The sequence below is a fragment of the Berghia stephanieae genome, chromosome 1, assembly GCF_034508935.2.
Source record: "Berghia stephanieae isolate SIO BIC M18660-M18661 chromosome 1, UCSD_Bste_1.3, whole genome shotgun sequence".
Classification (NCBI taxonomy): domain Eukaryota; kingdom Metazoa; phylum Mollusca; class Gastropoda; order Nudibranchia; family Aeolidiidae; genus Berghia; species Berghia stephanieae.
This window is the reverse complement of record NC_088360.1, coordinates 98792507-98812506: the sequence shown is the minus strand read 5'-3', so window position 1 is coordinate 98812506 and position 20000 is coordinate 98792507. Positions and strand designations below refer to the sequence as shown.

At 36.1% G+C, this 20000-nt stretch overlaps 1 protein-coding gene across 3 annotated transcripts in view; it reads right to left on the bottom strand.

The window, feature by feature from the left end:
* The window catches only part of LOC144962513 (uncharacterized), a 145835-nt gene that overhangs the window by 123720 nt on the left and 2115 nt on the right, over positions 1 to 20000 (bottom strand). The gene's annotated exons all lie outside the window — the stretch shown is intronic.

Here is a 20000-nt window from a genome sequence, read left to right as displayed (position 1 = left end):
AATTTTAAGTTCAATTTTTAAAAAATATATTTTTCGATAATAGTGGCCTATCGACTCGGAACGGTATTAAGTCGATGTGAACCTGAAAGCAAAAATGGATTTTTTTTAATTTTAAAATTTATGACCTGAAATGATAGATTTGGAAGTGCTTCGCTTCAAGACCGAGAGACGAAATAACAGCACACGTTGGAATATTATTTTATTACTTTTCTAGATTAACAAAAAATAGTTTGGAATTTTAAACCATAAATCATTTAATAATTTTATCGACTTTAAAAAACAATAAAATAAATATGGCAAATCTAAACTCACTGCCAAAACATTACAATTGGATTCAATAGTCTGATGTCACGTCCTCCCAACAACGAGCAGTTTGGACTAAACAAAGAATATCGGTACTTTTTGTTCTTCATGCTGGCTAGAACTTTTTTCATGTGTCAAGTGATCAGAATGTATAAACGTCAAAACATGATCAGATTTATAATGTTTTTCTCCTCTGGATACACTTTTATGCTAGTCGGAGTATGTATTTCATAAGGCAGTCCGCCATTTTCCCGATAGTTTAGAATCAGTTACTAAGTTACTATGCGTTATTACGAGGGAAGTGACGTCACGACTGTTGAAGCCTATTAGTTCCGGATTGTTGCAAGGTGCATTTATGAGAGTAAAAATACATTAGGAACCTTCTTTAAAGTCACCATGACTGTGTATTTATCGGGGGGGGGGGGGGGGGGGGTGTGGGTTTTTTTTTTGCGCATTCTTTTTTTTTCTTAACCTCAGGAATGGGAGACACCCATGACGTAACTATAGTCGGCCATGGAGACACCCAATGTTTGTCCGCACTTTGCCAATTTAGATTTATCTCCATCTTTTAAATAAGACAATAACAGGTATAGGGATATTTATTGACCTTTAAAAAAAAATATTGCGTAAATAATCAAAAAAAAAATTATTATTATTATTATTTCTATTTTTTGCGCATTCTTAACTATAGGCCATAAAGGAATAAATTATAGAACAAAGAAAAAATAAGGGTGTAATAATTATCCTGTATGTATCACCTCATTGGAAGATTTATTCTAATTTTTATTCATCATATATTTATTCATTCATTTATCTATTTATTATCGAGTTTTGGCCTTTATATTCACAGCTACAAATTTGTGATACTGTACCTACCATCAGATTTACTACGATCTTATAATGAAGTAAGAGGCTGCTGATTAAGATTTCAAGGCTCTTTAACAACATTGATGACAAGCACTTTACATTTGATAACTTACAGCAACAAGGTACTGAAGGTACCCGAACATGAACATTCAGAGTCCTCTAAGGATCTCCTCTGGTCCTCTTGTTATTCTGCTTAATAAACTTCTATCGCATCTACTATACTATAATAAAATGGACAGAGTAGGGAAAGTGTTATCAAGGGCCATCCAAACATGGCAGCCAAGGATTGACAGGGGAGATAACTACAAACTTTATCATCGTCTTGTCTCGCCGCTAGACGAGAGAGAGAGAGAGAGAGAGAGAGAGAGAGAGAGAGAGAGAGAGAGAGAGAGAGAGAGAGAGAGAGAGAGAGAGAGAGAGAGGTCAAGATTGTATGTATTGGTCTTATTCAAGATTTACAGCTGTGTAGAGCTACCAACTCCCGTGTTTGCACCATTTGTGCGGCTATGTAGATCTTGTGGTATGACAGTCGCTTTCGGATCGGAAGGTCCTGGGTTTGAGCCTCGCTCGCTCGGCGCATAGTTGAGTCCTTGAAAAAGACTCTTTACTCACATTATTCTCTCACCATACTCAGGTGTAAAATAAGTACCCGACCGTTTACAGCCTTGCCTCTGTCCGAAAAAAAATTGTAATATCGCCTAACAGGCGTCATGCCACGTCCTACATGTTAAGTGCTGCTGTTGGCCAGGGACCCCTTGTAAATCCCTTTGAGCACGTTAAGTGGATATTGCGCTATATAAAAGTTCTTTTTTTTTTTTTTGCTAGCGATATTTTCAAAGTTCTAAGATAAATTAAACAATGATGCCTTTGACATTTGCGACCCATCCTCTCAATGCGGTTTTATGTAAAGCGCTTTGAGCAAGTTTAGTAGATGTTTCATTGTATAGACGCTCAGATTTCTGTTCTTGCACATAATCAGTCGGAAGGTGAAATGTTTGGATTTGCAATTATTTTTAAAAAAAAATTATCCTGAAAGCGCATTCTCCTCGGAGTATTTTAATCTTTTAAGTAAATCGGTTGATTTTTCATGAAGTTATGGTCAGATGTATGGGAAAGGTAACCAGCAACTTTTATCAAATTTCATTCTTTTTCAACTGTAAAAAAATATTTAGAAGTGAAATTAAGCTTTGATATTTCATGAAGTGTTGATGTAATCATTTATGACAAGAACTCCTTTTTCAAATGAAAATTGACCTTCTAACTAAACTTGGCAATATCTCAGTTCAAACCTTTTCACCATCCGACTGATTGTGTCATTCACTGTAAGATATAGTCTTGAGGTGTTTTGTCATATTTTTCACTTTCATACCAGAGATGACAAGCATTCCTCAAACTAATTAATGATTAAAACTCTTCTCGGCTAAGGTGTTCGTAGAACGGTATCGGTTTCATTCTCAAGAAAGTCGCTAAATGACGTAACAAACAGGAAGTAACATCGAATTACCAAAAAATCAAACGAGATCACGTTTGACCCCGCAGTAATTGACTTCCTGTACCAGTCATGGTAAGGGGAGCTCACCCGGGATTCTGGAGAATAAATTATTAGCTCCCCTTTAATTTTCCCGCCTATTTTTAACTTGATTGGAGACCAACTACACGACATTCTGTGACATTAACATCTGCGCAGTGAGTGCACGTCGTCAATTTGTGAGTAGCGAGAGAGCAGCAGATACGGGTCATTTTGTCACCTCCTTGAGAGACGAGTGACGTTTAAAGACGTCAGTAAAGGCGTCGAACATAATTTGACGCCCACAACAGGCTTGCCAATTTGGCCTTTTTAGTGCTAAATTCAAAAAAAAAAAAAAAAACATAACTGATTTTTTAAAGATGATTTTAGTAGTCCTTAGGCAATGAAAAATAGGGTATGGTATTTTTTGGCATTTTCTTGACTAATCTTATAAATCACATAAATTCGCTGTTTAGTAGATAGACAAATTCACTCAATTTGAACATTATAATACATATGCTAATTCTTATCAACTGCCAATAATAGTAAGGCTAAATGTAATTACGTAAAGACACTTACTCTGGTTCCAAATGGCTTGCTGGGACAAAAATGAAACAATGTGAAGCACTTTGAACATGGTTAATCCATGGAAATTTGATATACGTATATTATTTATTTCTAAAAAAAAAAGTTATTGAAAAAGATGAGTTTTAAGAGCCAGAGGCAAAGAAGATAAAGATATAATAATTCTACATTTGTGTCCATTTTAGAATGAAGGAAGGATCTGTGAACAATTTTTTCAGATCACTTGGCATTTTTATATATCACCTATTTGGCATTTTTTAGAAAAATTAATCTGGCAACCTTGGCCCTCAATGCTGATGGACGGTGCATAGTCACGCAAGGTTGCAAAGCCGAGACGCCCACAAGTTATAAGGTTAAACTTTCGTCTTCAACAACGACAGATTGTATGTCAATAAAATTCTCCGTCTTGGAAATAAGATACGCGTTTCTTTCTTTTGATCTTTATCGTCTTTTGACAAGAAATGGAAACATAGAACACGAAATGCTATATAAAATGTCTTTAGTCGTTTGAAACTGATCCTGATAAGACGATGAGTGGATAAGGGTATGGGCGGGTTTGTGTTGTCAATCAGTAAAGATCGGACCCGTCCTGTTAATTTGGTCTTATCTCGGAATTAACTGGGTGAAGAAAATTGAGTTTAACTAGATTCCACTGCTAAACTGTAAATGACTTTTAAGAAATACAGTTTTGAGACAATGGGTCACATTATATGAGCGTGTTAAAAACACATTTAGATGAAGTATAATTTTATCAGTAGTAATAGTAGTAGTAGTAGTAGTAGTAGTAGTAGTAGTAGTAGTAGTAGTAGTAGTAGTAGTAGTAGTAGTAGTAGTAGTAGCAATAGTAGTAGTAGTAGTAGTAGTAGTTGTAGTAGTAGTAGTAATAGTAGTAGCAGAAGTAGTAGTAGTAGTAGTACTAGTAGTAGTAGTAGTAGTAGTAGTAGTAGTAGTAGTAGTACTCATAAACACGGATGGCAAAAAACAATAACAAAGACCTGAGTGACGTCAACTTCGAACTATCTATAGATAGTATGCGCTTGGCTAAGAAGCTCATAACATTGCCATCCGGAAGTATAACGGACCAACACACAAAGCTGTGTGTAACGACAAACGTTTCTTGCTTGGTTAATACACTTTAGTGAGAATTACTCATAAACATGGATGGCAATAAACAATAACTAAGACATGAGTGACGTCAATTTTGTTCTATCTATAATCTGAAGGACGAGTTTTCTGGCCAAAGTTTTAATTGATTTTTCGTTTCTGGGTTTGACAAAATTTTCTTTTTTTTTCTTTTCTTTCCAAAAAGAAAATCGGTTATTCATCCCCTAAGGATAGAAAATAATTAAAAAATCGATGACTTATCCCGAAAGGATAAAAAAGCAGACTAATCTAAATACCGCCTTACGTAGCATCTGTTACTCAGGAAAGTGTTTGTTTTTGTTCTTTAACAATTTTACCCGCAAAAATGTGTGCCATGTCCATCAATGTTTTTGCTTATTCATCTTAACAACGCCACTATCTACCACATAATCTCATTCGTCTGTAGTGTTTCATTCATCCTGTTTTGTTGATAAAGGGGAAACCCGAAACGTCCATTTGATCTGTTTTCGTATATTTTAAATTGAAGCTTACAATCAATCTCACATTGTTATTCATTGTCAACTGTGCTCAATGACAAACGTGTGTGGCATTTTATCTTCATGTTGGGCCACACAGATAAATCAACAGAGGATGTACCAAGTTACACAGACAACGTTATTTACCAATCTGCCCTCATTAAATGATGATGGGTACAAAATCGAATGAAAATAGTTCTTTCCCCGTGATATTGCGAGCTTTTTACTAATAGAATAAAAAAAAAAAACTTCCCTTTATTCATCCCCAAGGGGGAAAAATTTGTCTTTAGGTCTGTTCCAAGGGAAGACTGGAATAACCCAGGCGTCAGCCGCAGTGCAGCACCGCAAAGTGAGCTAAGGCGAGGTGACTTGCTCAAGGCCACACACACACACATAACGAGGCGGGTAGTCGAACTCGGTACCTTTCGGGTACGAAGCAAAGACCTTACCGCTGAGCCACGCTGCCCCCTTATTAATAAGTTAACGATTACATTCCCAACATTCAACGATCGACAAACGACTTTGGCAGGAAACGAAGATCTAGCCTAAGATTTTGAGGGCCTCATTCTAATATCATTATAGATAGAATGAAGTTGACGTCACTCAGGTCTTTGTTTTTTTTTTTTTTGTTTTTTTTTTTTTTTTTGTCCATCCCTGTTTATGAGTAATTCTCACTAAACTGTATTAAACAGACTATAAACGTTTAAGGTTACACATAGTTGTGTGTGTTGGTCCGTTATACTTCCGGATGGCTATGTTGTGAGCTTCTTAGCCAAGCGCATACTATCCATATAGTGAAGCTTAAAAAATGTTGTTATTTTACTCAAAATAGGGAAGAAAAGTGTGATGTAAAAAAACCCAACAAACTGGTTCCAATTTATAGATAGAACGAAGATGGCGTCACTCTGGGCTTTGTTATTGTTCTTTGCCATCCGCGTTATTGAGTAATTTTCACTAAACTGTATTATCCAGACTATAAACGTTCAAGGTTACACATAGTTTTGTGTGTTGGTTCGTTATACTTCCGGATGACAAAAGACTGGCATTTTGACGTCGTTTTTTGGTCAGTGTCAGGCCATAACTTTACGAAGGCCACGCTTGAACCCATGCAGGACATTCCGATCCGAAGGCGAGTGTCATACAACGTGACCACACACACAGCCGTACAGAGTCGCAAATCTATAATGATGGTATATGTTTAAGTAAAATACTCACCAGTTAGTTCTGTCCATCATCAATCTTACTTTCACACAAAGCGATGTCTGATATAAAATGTTTAGGGGGACTTTTTTTTTAGTGAGAACTATTCACCCGGACGGCGGTATAAAATCAATATCAAAGAGCCAAGTGACGTCAACATCATTCTTTAGACTTGAAGTAAATAGACTTACTTAACCATCATCACTGAGAGGGTTACTTAAATATTAGCATTCTCTGTATGGTAATTGAAATAGTGGTCGATGCATTTGTTTCTTTTATCTGTTTGTTTGTTTGTTTGTTTGTTTGTTTGTTTGCAATTTTGCTGTGATTATTTTCTTTAATATTTTCTTTAACAATAAATAAATAGACTGGTCACAAGTAAATCGTGCCTTGAAACACAATTGTATTGTTCATTTGATTTATTCCTTTGGGGGCTTTATTTATTTCCTCATTTATTCATTCATTCATCCATATTCCCGTTCATTAATTAATTCATTCATTCATTTATTCATTCATCCATTCGATCACTCCTTCATACATCCATCCATTCATCCATTCATCCATTCATCCATTCATTCATTCATTCATTCATTCATTCTTTCATTCATTAATTTATCCATTCATCAATTTATTATTCATTCAAACATCGATTCATTCATCCCTCCACTCAGTCATACATTTCATTGACGTTTTTAACATCAACAAAATATCACTAATCTAGCTAGCTCTTTCACTTCACCGTGCAGCATGACGAATACAATTCATAAATATCCAATCCATCTAATCCACTATGAGACACATCCATTCAAAACGGCATTAGATAATAATATTATGTTCATCTCATTTAGATCCTGAAATATGCTTCAACAGTCGTAACTTCACTTCCCTCGTAATGACGTATGGTAACTTAGTAACTGGCTCTAAACTATCGGAACAATGGCGGACGCCCTTATGAAATATTTTTCCGACGAGCATAATAAAAGCGTATCCAGAGGATAAAAAACCCATTATAAATCTGATCATGTTTTGACTTTTACACATTCTGATCACAAGACATATAATAATAATAATAATAATAATAATAATAATAATAATAATAATAATGGTATAGACTTATAGTGCGCCAAACATCCCTTCATCAGGAGGGCTCTGGGCGCATAACATAGATTAATTTAATCATGAAGCCCTAACACAGTACACGAACAACGCTAATTATACACATAATCAAAAGAAAGCCTGTCGGAATAAGAATGTCTTCAATCGACGCTTGAATTCCTCTAGTGAAGACGAAGAACGTATCTCTAGTGGTAATAAATTCCACAACCTTGGACCAGAATGCTGAAAGGCGCGTTCACCAGCCTTCACTCGACAGCGGGGTGTTTTCAATTTGAGGTCGTTCGTTGATCGAAGCGATCGCTGTGGGTTATACCGTTCAACGAGGTTTGAGAGATATGCTGGTGACGAGCCCTCCAGGCATTTGAAAACGATAGTTGAAGATTTATATTTAATCCGCTGGTCCACTGGCAGCCAATGCAGCTGCTGTAGTAATTCGGGAGCTGCAGTTTTTCTGTCTTTCTGTAGTACAACGCGGGCTGCCATGTTCTGTATTTTCTGGAGTTTGTTTATTTTGTCCTTTGTGAGACCAACAAACAGTGCATTGCAGTAGTCCATTTTCGGGAATATCAAAGATGTTACCAATTTGTTGCAAGTTTCCCTATTAATAAATGGTCTGATTGTTCTGATATTTCTTAGAATGCAGATAGCACTTGTTCTCACATTGTTAATATGTTTGTTCATAGACAGATCACTCTCTAAGGTGATGCCGAGATTTTTTGCTGATGTTGTGAGTTGTATTTTGTCATTATCGTTGATTGTCAGTGCCAGTGAATAAGACTTCGGTCTTGTCGCCATTTAATTTTAATCTATTTGCAGACATCCATCTCATCACATGATTGATGCATTGTTCGCAAACAGTTATCTTTGAAACTATATCGGATTGCAAACACATGCTATATATCTGGGTATCGTCGGCGTACATATGGTAAGCGAGAGAATGTTGCTCTAAGATTCTCACAACAGGGGAAGTGTAAAGTACAAAAAGGACTGGACCTAAAACGGATCCTTGAGGTACACCAAAATGAATGTCACGCTCTGACGAAGTTACTTCCCCAATTAAAACTGATTGAGTTCTTTGAGTAAGATATGATGCAAACCAGTTTAGAGCAGTGCCCGATATGCCGAAAGTAACTTGTAGCCTTCGAAGTAGTATGGCATGGTCAATGGTGTCAAAGGCCGCCGAAAGATCGAGAAGACTAAGGATGGTGGTTTTTCCTTGATCAATAATTTGCAGCAAGTCATTTGTGATTCTCATCAATGCTGTTTCTGTGATATGATTTTGCCGATAGGCCGATTGAAAGCACTCATCGAGGTTATTATGTTTCACGTGACAAGAAAGTTGTTTTAGTACAATCTTTTCTAGAATTTTGGAAATGAATGGTAGATTTGATACAGGCCTAAAGTTTTTAAAATCATCACTGTCAAGTCCCGCTTTCTTCAACAATGGCTTCACCAATGCTTTCTTGAAGCTTTCTGGAACAACTCCCTCCCTTAATGATTGATTAATCAATTCAGTGATGTAAGGTGCAAGTTCATCAATACACTCCTTCAAAAGGGATGTTGGTAAAGGGTCGAGCCTACATGATTTGCTAGGACTAGAGAGAATCGTTTTCTTTGTGTCATTTATTGAAATTCCTTTGAAAGATGTTAAGGGTTCACCATAAAAAGAGGTATATTCTGCTTCTGTTTCGTCTGTGTCAAGTTCACTCCGTATCGTTGTTATTTTATTCATGAAATACTCTACAAAGCTGTCCGCGAGTTGCTTGTCGTCAGTGTGGTGTGGCAGGCTTGTTTTGATCTCTTTGCCTAGAAGCTTATTTGAGATTTTATAAAACTCCTTCGGACTTTTTATGTTATCAACTTTATCAAGATAGTAGATACGCTTTGCCTTAATTGTCACCTCTTTGAGTCTATGTTTGAATGATATGTAAGTTTCCTTATCAATTGTCAGGCCAGATTTTTTCCATTTCTTCTCCGCTTTTCTTTTCTCTTTCTTTATACGTTTTACCTCCAAATTGTACCATGGTGATTCTTTTCTGATGTTCACAGATCTTGTCGTGAGAGGTGCGTGCTTATCAATAACACTAATAACTGCTTTATCAAAATTGTCACCAGTCACTTCTTTCTCACAATGTGTAGTTAGAGAGTGAGAGAGGTCCGCTTTAAATAGTTCTATGTCAATTTTCTTCAAATCTCTCGAAACAACTATTTTTTTTGTTTTTGTGTCGTGTACTGTCCCCCCTCTGATGCTAAAAGATATTAAATGATGGTCTGAAATGCAAAGATCATCTACATTGATAGGTGTCGCTAGTTGCATGTCAACGCTGGTCAATACCCAGTCAATAATGTGTCCACACCGATGTGTCTTTTCATTGACATGCTGTGTCATGTGATGTGACGAAAGTAGTTTATTTATATTTCTTATATCCGGTGTGTCTCGATCAAAGTGTAAGTTGAAATCTCCAACAATAATATTTTTCTTTGACTTCATGTCAAGGCGAAGAAGGAAGTCCTCGAATTCATCAATAAATAGTGATGTTTTTAATCTATTTTTTTGCACTGGGTGGTGGCCTATATATTGAATGAAGCTTGATATGAAAAGTTCTAGCCAGCATGAAGAATAAAAAGTACCGATTTTCTTTGTTTAGAACCACGATGGCCGCCGTTGCTGGGCGACGTGACATTAGGCTATAGATAGTTCGAAGATGACGTCACTCAGGTCTTTGTTATTGTATTTTGCCATCCACGTCTATGAGTAATGCTCACTGAAATGTATTAACCTGACTATAAACGTTCATGGATACACACAGTTTTGTGTGTTGGTCCGTTATACTTCCGGATGGCAATGTTATGAGCTTCTTAGCCAAGCGCATACTATCTATTGAATCCAATTGTTTTTGATTTTTATAAACTATCACAAGTGACATTTGGTCACTTTAATGAAATATCAAATATTATATAGATAGAACGAAGTTGACGTCATTCTGGTCTTTGTTATTGTTCTTTTTTTCTTTTTTTTTTTTTTTTTTTTTGCCATCTATGTTTATGAGTTATTCTCACTAAACTGTATTAACCAGACTATAAACGTTCAAGGTTACACATTTTGTGTGTTGGTCCGTTATATTTCTGGATGGCAATGTTGTGAGTTTCTTAGCCAAGCGCACAACGCCTATATTATATTATATAATTTTGTATCTATAGAAAGTATGCACTTGGCTAAGAAGTTCACAACATTGCCATCCGGAAGTATAACGGATCTACACACAAAACTATATGTAACCATGAACATTTATAGTATGGTTCATACAATTTTAGTGAGAAGTACTCATAAACGTGGATGGCAAAACAATAAGAAAGACATGATAGACGTCATCTTCGTTCTATCTATAGATAGAACGAAATTGACTCCACTCAGTTTTTGTTATTGTTTTTTTTTCTTGCCATCCGTGCTTATGAGTAATTCTCAATAAACTGTATTAGCCAAACTATAGATAGAATGCGCTTGGCCAAGGAGTTCACAACATTGCCACCCGGAAGTATAACGGACCAATACACAAACTCTGTGTCACCATGAACTTTTATAGTCTGGTTAATACAGTTTAGTGAGAACAACTCACAAACGCGGATGGCAAAAACCATAACAAAGGCATGAGTGACGTCATCTTCAAACGATCTATAGATAGATCGAAGTTAACGTCACTCGTGTCTTTGTTATTGTTTTTTGCCATCCGCGTTTATGAGTACTTCTCACTAAACTGAATTAATCAGACTATAAACGTTCTGGTAACGCACTGTTTTGTGTGTTGGTCCGTTATACTTCCGGATGGCAATGTTTTGAGCTTCTTAACCAAGCGCATACAATCTATAGATATCCAGAAGGAATATGACGTTACTCAGGCCTTTGTTATTGTTATTTTTTTTATTTTTTTTTGCCATACATGGTTGTGAGTAATTCTCACTAAATTGTAGTAACAAGAATATAAAAACGTTCAGGGTTACACATAGTTTTGTGTGTTGGTCCGTTATAGATAGTATGCAGATGACGTCACTCAGGCCTTTGTTATTGTTTTTGCCATCCGTGTTTGTGAGTTGTTCTCACTAAACTGTATTAACCAGACTATAAAAGTTCATGGTTACACAGAGTTTGTGTGTTGGTCCGTTATAGATAGAATGCGCTTGGCCAAGGAGTTCACAACATTGCCATCGAAGTAACGGACCAACACACAAACTCTGTGTAACCATGAAGTTATAGTTGGTTAATACAGTTTAGTTAGAACAGCTCACAAACGCGGTGGCAAAACAATAACAAAGGCCCGAGTGACGTCATCTGCATATATCTATACTTCCGGATGGCATGTTGTGAACTCTTTGTGTGTTGGTCCGTTATAGATAGTATGCAGATGACGTCACTCAGGCCTTTGTTATTGTTTTTGCCATCCGTGTTTGTGAGTTGTTCTCACTAAACTGTATTAACCAGACTATAAAAGTTCATGGTTACACAGAGTTTGTGTGTTGGTCCGTTATACTTCCGGATGGCAATGTTGTGAACTCCTTGGCCAAGCGCATTCTATCTATACTTCCGAATGGCAATGTTGTGATTTCTTAGCCAAGTGCACAGCATCTATAGATAGAATGCGCTTGGCCAAGGAGTTCACAACATTGCCATCCGGAAGTATAACGGACCAAGACACAAACTTTGTGTAACCATGAACTTTTATGTCGGGTTAATACAGTTTAGTGAGAACAACTCACAAACGCGGATGGCAAAAACAATAACAAAGGCCTGAGTGACGTCATCTGCATACTATCTATAGATAGTATGCGCTTGGCTAAGAAGCTCACAACACAGAACTCTGTGTAACCATGAACTTTTATAGATAGTTCGAAGATAATGTCACTTAGGTCTTTGTATTGTTTTTTGCCATCCGCGTTTATGAGTAATGCTCACTGAACTGTATTAACCTGACTATAAACGTTCATGGATGCACACAGTTTTGTGTGTTGGTCCGTTATACTTCCGGATGGTAATGTTATGAGCTTCTCAGCCAAGCGCATACTATTTATAGTCTGGATAATACAGTTAAGTGAGAATTACTCATAAACGTGGTTGGCAAAAATCAATAATAAAGACCTGAGTGACGTCAACTTCGAACTATCTATACCATGAATTAAATGATATCATAAAAAATATCATTGCCAGATAGCTTACTAATGTATGCATAACATGGAAAATTGAACAGGTAACATTACATGTGTTGACAATAAACGTGACGAGTTATCAGTTATCGTTGGTCGACAACTGCAGTTTACACCTGGTGCATGCTGCACATGTAAAATGATAAACAGTGTTTGTTTACAAATGGGAGAAAAATGAAACATCAAAATGCAAATTAATCACTCCCGTTTACTTTCGTGTCTCGAGTCGATAGACATGCATATCAAATTAACATTTATGAAAATGTAAAGAGAGAAACAAATTAAAAAAAAGAAAAGATTAAAAAAAAAATTTTTAAAAAGAAAATTTAACACCAACAAACAACAACAATAAAACAAAACAAACAAAAAAAAAAAAAAAGAACGAAAAAAAAATTACTTTCGTGTCTCGAGTCGATAGAGATGCATATCAAATTTAAATTTATGAAAATATAAAGAGAGAAACAAATTCCAAAAAATATATAGATATATATAAAATAAAAAAATTTTTTTTTTTTTTTGAAAATCTGACACCAACAAACAACAACAATAAATAAAAACAAAACAAACAAAAAAGAACGAAAAAATAAATACTTTCGTGTGTCGAGTCGATAGACATGCATATCAAATTAAAATTTATGAAAATATAGATAGAGAACCACATTTTTTAAAAAATGATTGAAAAAAAAAATAATTTAGAAAATCTAACACCAACAACAACAATAAAGCAAAATAAAAAAGAACGTAGGTTATAGATAGTATGCGCTTGGCTAAGAAGCTCATAACATTGCCATCCGGAAGTATAACGGACCAACACACAAAATTGTGTTCATCCATGAACGTTTATAGTCGGGTTAATACAGTTCAGTGAGCATTACTCATAAACGCGGATGGCAAAAAACAATAACAAAAACACGAGTAACGTCATCTTCGAACTATCTATAGATAGAATGCGCTTGGCCAAGGAGTTCACAACATTGCCATCCGGAAGTATAACGGACCAACACACAAACTCTGTGTAACCATGAACTTTTATAGTCTGGTTAATACAGTTTAGTGAGAACAACTCACAAACGCGGATGGCAAAAACCATAACAAAGGCCTGAGTGACGTCATCTGCATACTATCTATAGAGTGTCAGGCTATAGATAGAATGCGCTTGGCCAAGGAGTTCACAACATTGCCATCCGGAAGTATAACGGACCAACACACAAACTCTGTGTAACCATGAACTTTTATAGTCTGGTTAATACAGTTTAGTGAGAACAACTCACGAACGCGGATGGCAAAAACAATAACAAAGGCCTGAGTGACGTCATCTGCATACTATCTATAGATAGAACGAAGATGACGTCACTCTTGTCTTTGTTATTGCTTTTTGCCATTCGCGTTCATGAGTACTTTTCACTAAATTGTATTAACCAGACTATAAACTAAACTCTCTAGGTTACACAAAGTTTTGTGTGTTGGTCCGTTATACTTCCGGGTGGCAATGTTGTGAGCTTCTTAGCCAAGCGCATACTATCTATAAGTTAACGATGGCTGCGCTCTAACACGGAACCTATTCCAAACCAACGACAACTGGTCAGGGTGGTAAAAGCGCTTTGAGAACGTTCAGTGGATATTGCGCTAAATAAAAGCTCAAGATTTTTTGTTTGTTTTGTTGTTTTTTTTTTAAGGATAGCCCTCGACCCTCACCATGGACAACTTTAAGATCGTTAGCTTCAACACAGAATGACTGTCATCAACAAAGATAGAATTGGATTCAGTAGTCTGATGTCACGCCGCCCGGCAACGGCGGACATCTTGGTTCTAAACAAAGAAAATCATAACTTTTTAGTCTTCATGCTGGCTAGAACTTTTCATATGTCTTGTGATCTGAATGTTTAAAAGTCAAAACATGATCAAATTTATGTTTTTTTCCCTTCTGGATACGCTTTTATGCTCGCCCGAGATATATTTCATACGGGCGTCCGCCATGACACAGCAATTCACTGCCCGCTAGTCCCACGCCCATTTTAATATATTTCTTTTTTAATTGAGCTTTCAAATAGCGCAATATCCACTAAATGTGCTCAAAGCGCTTTACAAGGGGTCCCTGGTCAACAGCAACATTTAACATTTAGGACGGGACATGACGCCTGTTAGGCGATGTTATAATTTTTTCGGACAGAAACAACGCTGTTGACGGCCAGGTACACATTTCACACCCGAGTACGGTGAGAGAATGTGAGTAAAGAGCATTCTCCAAGGACTCAACTATGTGTTGAGCGAGGCTCGAACCCAGGACCTTCCGATCCGAAAGCGAATGTCATACCACAAGACCATATAGCCGCATATTATGGCCATGTTATTTCAAAAAGACGGTCAATTTGACACAATTCACTGCCCGCTAGTCCCACACCCATTTGTAATATAGACGGGCATGGCTATTACCCCTTATAATTAATGCAAATACTGCCATCCATCCATCCATTCATCCATTCATCCATCAAAGTGACAATTTTTAATATGTGTACTCTAGAGGCTTTATTGACCAAAGTTAGTTTACAAAACACCTATCCCTTCCCTCATCCATCACTCGCACTTATAAAATCCCCTCACGTGTGTTTATATTTCATGTGAGGGCGAGCCACTAGCCCGCCACCGGTTACATTAATTCATACTGAGCACCACTATAATCCAATACGATGGTCTATATCACCCACGCACGTGCATTGGAGTACTCACCACCAACGCCCATGAAAATCTGACTAGGGGACCTCTGCTGGACCTGAAATTTTGCGAACACTGTAAACTGTGAAAAAAAAGCGATTGGATTTGTATCCTTTGTCGAGGCACACGTCGTTATGCCTCGGTTTTCCCTGACATAGAGGTGGTGACTCGTGTCTCGGACATTTTTCCGATACTGCATTACGACTTGGGAGGCCGGCAGGCGGACTTGACGCTTTGGCAAAGCAAATGTTTGAATTGAGATTGGGGTTGTAAAAAATGGGGTTTAAGTGCCTGGCGTTACCCTCATTTCTTTTTGTATTGAAATCTCATTAAGTGGAGGGGGGGGGGGGGGACTTTGACTTTGTGGATCGTCAGGGGGGGGGGGGGGGGGGCACAGACTAGGTCCTGTATTCTCTATGGAGGGGGGGGGGGGGTTCACTGAATGTGTGTGTGTTAGTGTGTGTGTATGTGTGAATATGTGTGTGTGTGTGTGAGTGAATGAGTGAGTGAGTGGACAGTAAACATTTGGGCCGTGAAGGGCGGAAGGGGTGAGTGGGGAGGGAGGGGGGTAGAAGGGGGGGGGGAGAGGGGATGTAATAAAGACGGGTAAGGGCGAGTCAAAGGAGGAGTTTTTGAGGCGTGACAATAACAATATTGTTTTAGATCGCTTTGCCAATGATTGAAGATTGAGGGAATTAAAAGTCTTTTTTATCAAATTGAAAGCCATCGATCTGAATCATTTGATAACATGATTTGACACAGCCGTTTTCATACAAAGATTAATAAACAAAAGCTGTTTCATCATTACAATTAGAAGATCATAGCTTTAGTGCGGCTATGTAGTCTTGTGGTATGACACTCGTTTTCGGATCGGAGGGTCATGGGTTCGAGCCTCGCTCGGCGCATGGTTGAGTCCTTGGCAATGGTTCTTTACTCACATCTCTCATCGTACTCAGGTGTAAAATGGGTATTGTGAACCTATTTTCATGTATCGCGGGTTGCATATATATATATATATATATATATATATATATATATATATATATATATATATATATATATATATATATATATATATATATATATATATATATATATATATATATATATATTATAAACATAAAATCGTGTTATGATACAAATATGGTACGAAGAGTGCTCGAAATTGATGTAGACTGACTCCAATATCGTGGTGTATAATATATATATTACATATATATACATATATATATATCAATATATATATATATATATATATATATATATATTATATATATATATTATGGTGATAAGTAAAACGATAATTTAAAAATGTCTAGACGAATTAATGAATTCGAGGTAGACACTCAGTATGCATAGAATAGAATTTGAAGGCAAGATGTGTAGCGGTGGAAGATTTGAAAAGGAAAATCAAAATTAGGAGAGTGCGGGGGGGGGGGGGGGGGGGGGGGGGGGTGTAGAAGGAATAATCGAATAAAAGTAAAAGAAGTCTTTATCATCTGGGTATGAGTTTTAATTTTTGAGTATCTCTTCCATATCATAAAAAATTTCGAGCCAATATAATATGGTAGTAAGGATGATTTTTTTTTTATTGTTTTTGTTTTTTTTCTCTTTTGGCCAACTGACCTGTGGATTAAAAGTTAAGTACAAGTATATCTGGAATTAGAGATGATCGAATTGCAGTTGACTTCGTTTAATCGCACACCCTCGGGAGTTCGGGGTAGTGTGTCGATTTAGCGGAGTGTGCGAGTAAGCGGAGAAGCTAAAAAAAAAAACCTCAATGCACCAGGTATCATGTGCCATTAACGTAAGCCCTTCGCGTTCAAGATATGGACTTATTAGTTAAAAGTTGTTTTTATTTTTGTTTTGTTTCTTTTTACTTTATGTTTTGCTTTTAATTTGTTTTGTTTTGGGTTTGTTTTCTTTTTTTTTTTTTTTTTTTCTTTTCTATTCCATGTTCTATCGACAACGAAATGAGACATTATTGTTTGTAAGAATAGTAATCGTGACACACTGGTTGCTTTCTATTCTGTGCAAGCTGTTTATAGAAAGAATGAAGATGACGTCACTCAGGTCTTTGTTATTGCTTTTTGCCATCCGCGTTTATGAGTAATGCTCACTGAACTGCATTAACCTGACTATAAGCGTTCATGGATACATCATACAGTTTTGTGTGTTGGTCCGTTATACTTCCGGATGGCAATGTTATGAGCTTCTTAGCCAAGCGCATACTATCTATAGATAGATAGATAGTATGCAGATGACGTCACTCAGGCCTTTGTTATTGTTTTTGCCATCCGCGTTTGTGAGTTATTCTCACTAAACTGTATTAACCAGACTATAAAAGTTCATGGTTACACAGAGTTTGTGTGTTGGTCCGTTATACTTCCGGATGGCAATGTTGTGAACTCATTGGCCAAGCGCATTCCATCTATAAACACTTATCTCCAATCTCGCCAATAGATAGTATGCAGATGACGTCACTCAGGCCTTTGTTATTGTTTTTGCCATCCGCGTTTGTGAGTTGTTATCACTAAACTGTATTAACAAGACTATAAAAGTTCATGGTTACACAGAGTTTGTGTGTTGGTCCGTTATACTTCCGGATGGCAATGTTGTGAACTCCTTGGCCAAGCGCATTCTATCTATATTGGTATGTGTGACCCCTCGTCTCAAACCGATATTAAGTCGGGATGATTAAGTTGCTGAACATTGAATTTGTCGCCAGAAATATCGGACTTAAATTGAGTTTGTATGTTTTATAGAGGAGAATATTATATATAATATTTTAGAGTGCTACATACCAACGTTTCATACTTTTGACCAGTTTAACTTTTATTTGACTTTGTAGCATCTGGTCCATCCCAACATAATACCGTTTTGAGACGTTGGGTCACATATCATCTGCCAAGCATTTTTCTTGATAAAGCGGCGCAGTTTGTCCAGCATGTCAAGTTTTTCAGGGTTCGTGGTGTGTCACACTCTAATGACTCATCCTCATCTTCATTATAATTATAGTTAGATCTGGCGGAAGTACGCTGCTATAGACGACTAGCGACCTATCCAAAGGGTAGCAAGCAATTGCTATTGTCCGTTTCACGCTATTGAAATCGGGATAAATCCCGGCTCCATATGGCCTGGTGACTACTTTATTTTAATACCTGGAATGGATTATAAATCAATCATTTTATTAAGTTCTTCTTAGCATTTTTCGTTTCATAAATCATAATATTATTGTTCTTAAGTCTTACAGTTCTGTCTATTAACAAATCCCCTTATGCTAGTTGTATAGATAGTATGCGCTTGGCTAAGACGCTCACTACATTCCCATCCGGAAGTATAGATAGAATGAAATTGACGTCAATCAGGTTTTTGTTATTGTTTTTTGCCATCCGCGTTTATGAGTAATTCTCACTAAACTGTATTAAACTGATTATAAATATCATGGTTACACACAGTTTTGTGCGTTGGTCCGTTATACTTCCGGATGGCAATGTTATGAGCTTCTTACCCAAGCGCATACTATCTACAGTTCTGTTTATTAACAAATCCCTTTATGTTCGTTGTATAGATAGTATGCGCTTGGCTAAGAAACTCACAACGTTCCCATCCGGAAGTATAACGGACACAAAACTATGTGTAACCTTGAACTTTATAGCCTGGATAATACAATTTAGTGAGAATTACTCATAAACGCGGATAGAAAAAAACAATAACAAAGACCGAGTTGCGTCAATTTCATTCTATCCATAGATAGTATGCAGATGACGTCACTCAGGCCTTTGTTATTGTTTTTGCCATCCGCGTTTGTGAGTTGTTCTCACTAAACTGTATTAACCAGATTATAAAAGTTCATGGTTACACAGAGTTTGTGTGTTGGTCCGTTATACTTCCGGATGGCAATGTTGTGAACTCCTTGGCCAAGTACATTCTATCTATAGATAGAACGATGATGACGTCAAACAGGTTTTTGTTATTGTTTTTTGCCAACCACTTTTATGAGTAATTCTCACGAAACGGTATTATCCAGACTATAAAGTTCAAGGTTACACATAGTTTTGTGTGTTCGTCGGTTATACTTTCGGATGGCAATGTTATGAGCTTCTTAGCCAAGCGCATATTATCTATACAATATCAGCAGCTGTCGATAAAAAAAAAATGTCAAACTGGTCTTTTCTGAAAAATGTTTGTAGATACTAGAAATTGATAAAAATCAGACGTATCAAAATTAGCCATTGAAAGTAATAAATGCTTTTATCGATAATACGAGTATGTACTTTTCTTTATATCAAACAAAATAATAATTCACAACATTATTAGAATTCAATATCTGAAACACATGAGATAAAAAGTAGCTACAACATCAACAAACAAACCAAAATAAAGGAAGGAGGGGGTAAGTGAAGTAAAAAACAAAATTGATATAAACCAACAAGAACAAATAATAATAATAATAATAATAATAATAATAATAATAATAATAATAATAATAATAATAATGATAATAATAATAATAATGATAATAATAATAATAATAATAATAATAATAATAATAATAATAATAATAATAATAATAATAATAATAATAATAATAATAATATGATAATAATAATAATAATAATAATAATAATAATAATAATAATAATAATAATAATAATAATAATAATAATAATAATAATAATAATAATAATAATAATAATAATAATAAAATAACAAAACAAACAAACAACTAAAAGAGACAAATAATTTAAAACAAAAAACACCAAAAAAAAACAAAAAAAAAAACAAGACAAAACAACAAAAATAACAAAAATAACAATTAAAACAGAACAAAACAAAACAGGAAGAAAAAAAAACAGTACAAAAAATAAATAAACAAACAAGCACAAAATAAT